Source organism: Nerophis lumbriciformis, linkage group LG06, assembly GCF_033978685.3.
Source record: "Nerophis lumbriciformis linkage group LG06, RoL_Nlum_v2.1, whole genome shotgun sequence".
Taxonomy (NCBI): Eukaryota; Metazoa; Chordata; class Actinopteri; order Syngnathiformes; family Syngnathidae; genus Nerophis; species Nerophis lumbriciformis.
The window spans coordinates 22,801,695-22,806,303 of record NC_084553.2 but is presented as its reverse complement, the minus strand read 5'-3'; positions in this window follow the sequence as shown (position 1 = coordinate 22,806,303).

Here is a 4,609-nt window from a genome sequence, read left to right as displayed (position 1 = left end):
GTGCAGCCCTTTGAGACACTTGTGATTTAGGGCTATATGAATAAACTTTGATTGATTGATTGATTGACTTGTCTTGTCCCTTTTGGTGTGGCGCAGGGACTGGAGCCTATCCCAGCTGCACTCCACACTGGAAGGCGAGGTACACCCTGAAAAAGTCGCCGTCTGATCACAGGGCCAACACAGACAGAAAACCGTTGACACTCACATTCACACACTGGGGCCAATTTAGTGCACTCACTTATCAAACAAAGACGAGTAACAACCAAGGAAGGGCTGTGAGCTGTGAAAAAATGTATGAAAGATAGCGCTGTCCTCCATATTTTGTGGGAGGGGTCTGTGTGCATTTTTGGGAGGCTGTGTGTCAGGGAGGTGCAGGTGTTCAAACAGGCCATACTGTAAATAAAGAAAATATCATGAATCTTTGAGACACTGATGCGAAAAATCTGGCAGTGACTGTGCTATCAGAAGCCGTCTGATCTGACAGTTGGCGGTCTTGAGGCAAACAAAAACTCTTGGCAGTGGCGGCGTGATGGTGAGGCCCTGCAGAGGGCAGGACTTTCCAGGGAAAAGAAGAAAAAAAAAAGGTAGTGCAGTATTGTTGAGAGTAGGTCTGGCATGGCGAGAAGAAGTTCAAACGAAGGTGTAAGCAAAGGTATAGTGCATGTGTGAGAGAAGACGCCAGGTGAGCTGAGCAAGAGGTCTGATGGGGGATTAAGGTCAGCAACAGCATTATTCAGACGGAAAAATGTTTTCTGAACATTAGGTTTGGTTGCTTTGATCGTAAGAAACATTGTGTTTGTGAGATGAGCAGCACATCGGAGTAAGTGCTTTGCATCGATGTGTCAAATCTTCACTTGATTCGCTGAACAGCTGAGCTTATTCTGTTGTTGTTGTTGTTGACCCTTGTCAGTGTTCTTTGAAAGACTGAGTGATTTATGTTTGATCAGGAAAAAGGAAGAAAAAAAAAACAGCCACGAGGTTGCAGTAAGTAATCACAGCAGCCCAGTCACACACTGCTGTGGGACGGAATTCCACTTCTCAACCAAGAGTCGATGCAAGTCAGATTGTTTCCTGATGGTCACTCAAGCACAAAGAGAACCAAGTGGATCCCATAAATGCCCTGTCATGTCTGTTGACACTCACAAATTCTTGAGGTCGTCAAACAAACACAGCGCTGTGGGGCGAGATTTGTCATACTGGAGGATTGAGGATGGAGTGTGATTCTAGACCGTGGAGATACAGTATGGGTTTGCAGAGTCTCGTCTACCTCATTTTCCGTTAGTAATCAGTTCCAAAAAGTCAGAAAAGACCAAATCGTATAAAATGGAAACAAATCCCAGCCCTCCATACCCCACGCCACCAAAAGCCATTTAGATCTGTTCCAGTTCTGCAATAATATTACCACAAAACACATTTATAGAGGAAAACTGTTACGATCTGTGTCACGTTTGTGTTGGTCGTACACCACAAGACGCAGAGGCGGACGGCAAAGTGCAGGTAAAAAAGTTTGATTGAATAAATACAACCCAGGGAGCACCAACGTGGTAGAAGCAGGAGTGGACCACAGGGCAAAATGAAAATGACAAAGCTGGCTTAAGAGGCTTCATGATTGGCAACCAGGGACAGGTGTGTCCTGATTGCCAATTAGTGACAGTTGAGGGAGCCTGAGCTTAAACCAAAGGAGTGGCGGAGGCAAACAGGAAACAGAAACAAACATAAGAGCACTGGATTGGAAATAATACAGAAACTAAGGAAACAATAAACCGAAGTCCAAGACAATCATGAAGGGTCATGACAAAAACAAAAAAACAACAGCATATATATATATATATATGTATATATATATATATATATATATATATATATATATATATATATATATATATATATATATATATATATATATATATATATATATATATAAAGTGTTGTCACTTGTAACTTTCTTTGGACTCACGGTGGTTTATTTTGCATCCGTGCTTAATAACAAAAAGCTACAGAAATTTAGATACCAACATGTGTGATTCTTTGTTTGGGCACTGGATCCCAAGGGACTAGTTTGTCGGCCGCAATGTTTTGCCATATGATAACCCAGATGGTAAACGATAGTGGCAAATGTCTGGTGAAGATTTCCATCAAAAACGAAATTCAACAAAAGGTTGTGCATAGGAAAAACCAATGTCTGTAATATTTTTAATAATGAGTCATAAATGATGTGTGTAGTGTGTGCTTGTTATGGCATTTGCTTTGGAAATTCTAATGAAAAAACACTGTAGTTCCCCCCCCCCCACAATGCTAAAACACTACTAACTAGTCCTGCTTCATTGGTGTTCCTATGTAAGTACTGTCCTCATGTGAAAAGCCAACACCTGGAATAGCTGCAAAACCTGAGTTCACAAAAAATCTAAAACGAGACCATGGCAAGTAGGAGGTCGTGTCAACAGGTCTTACTCACTTTTAGAATGATAGCATGCTTGAGCACAGCCAGGCGGACCCTTTATTTGCTGGGTGGGGCCGCAGACATGAAGCAGTGTGTGTGAAAACTATCACTTACCCGGACCAAATTCCTCAAAACATACTGTACATGGAGGCATTCTGAAATATTCTTGCCTTCCTTCAAATGTCCTCGAAACGAGCCGCTTGGAATTTGCCCTATTACTGACATTTCTTTCCCATTGATGACTTCAGCAAGCTGTGATGAGGTGGCGACTTGTCCAGGGTGTACACCGCCTTCCGCCCGATTGTAGCTGAGATAGGCTCCAGCGCCCCCCGCGACCCCGAAGGGAATAAGCGGTAGAAAATGGATGGATGGATGGATGGACTTCAGCGAGTTATCCCTTTACCTGAGGAGCTTTGCTCGATTCCGACACTATAGTCAATAAGTTCCTTCTTTTTCTCTATCCTCTTGTTGTGGGGCAGACTGGCTCATACATGCACATGCATCCTCCGCTGTTGCCATTTCTAACATAAAGTAGCATATAGTTCATATAGTTCTGACCTATATCTAGATAGATAGATAGATAGATAGATAGAAGATAGTACTTTATTGATTCCTTCAGGAGAGTTCCCTCAGGAAAATTAAAATTCCAGCAGCAGTGTACAGAATTGAGATCGAATTTAAAAAGTAAAAAGTAAATAATGGGGGTATAAATGGAAACAGAATAGAAAAATATTACAATAGAATACAAATAAAAAGCAACAATGAGAATAAATATATAACAGTAAAATAAGAATATAACAAGAAAAACTAGGCAGAAGTGACCATGTTATGAAAAAGTATTGCACTATTATTGTTTTGCATCCCCTGTCATCCTAGTACCTCCCCTCCCCCCCAGAGAGGAGTTGTACAGTCTAATGGCGTGTGGGACAAAGGAGTTTTTTAGTCTATTAGTCCTGCACTTGGGATGAAGCAGTCTAGCACTGTACAGGCTCCTCTGGCTACTGATAACGGTATGCAGAGGGTGACTGGCATCATCCAGGATGTTCACTAGTTTTTCCACAGCCCTCTTCTCTGCCACCGCCACCAGTGAGTCCAGTTTTATTCCAATCGTAGAACCGGCCCGCCTGATCAGTTTCTCCAGTCTGGAGCTGTCCTTCTTAGATGTACTGCCCCCCCAGCACACTACGATGTAGTACAGAACACTGGCAACCACAGACTGGTAGTACATCCACAAGAGTTTTTTACAGACGTTGAAGGAGTGCAGCCTCCTCAGGAAGTACAGCCTGCTCTGTCCTTTCCTGTACAAGTGGTCCGTGTTAACAGTCCAGTCCAGCTTATTGACCACCCACACCCCGAGGTACTTGAATGAGTCCACGGTCTGTACCTCGACTCCCTCGATCACAACAGGTTGTGACCTTGGACTCGACCTCCCAAAGTGAATGACCAGCTCCTTGGTCTTTGACGGATTGAGCTGCAAGAGGTTCCTGTGGCACCAGACAAAAAAGTCCCTCACCAGCCTCCGAAACTCCTCCTCTCTGCCGTCCCTGATGCACCCGACGATGGCTGTGTCATCCGCGTACTTCTGGATGTGACACAGCTCTGAGTTGTAGCAGAGTCAGCGGTGTACAGGGTGAAGAGAAGAGGGGCCAGCACCGTTCCCTGCGGTGCTCCGGTGCTGCTGATCACAGTGTCAGATGTGATGTCCTTCAGTCTGACGTACTGTAGCCTATCGGTGAGGTAGTCTGAAATCCAGGCAACCAGGCAGGCAGTAGACTATCAGTCAGTAGACTTGTCAGTAGACTTGTCAGTAGACTTGCTATGGAAGCGCTAAAAACTGCAATGCGACTGACAGGGAAAAGATGCCGTTGAAGTGGAGGCAAGTAAATAAGACCGCCCACACAACGACATATCCTACAGAGACGATAAGAAAGCGGCTTGAAGATGGTCTGTAAAACATAATCTATGAAAATTGTTGACCACAAAAACAGCATTAAATGTTATGTAGACCACAAGGAAGTGTTTTGAATGGAGAAAAAAAAATGATAATATGACCTTATTAACTGAAGTACTTGATAACATTAATAGTAACAGGTCTTCATTAATGTGAATAAATGTTTGTTAATAAAAAACATATTTTTTATTAGCATAAACATGATGTTAAAGGTGTTC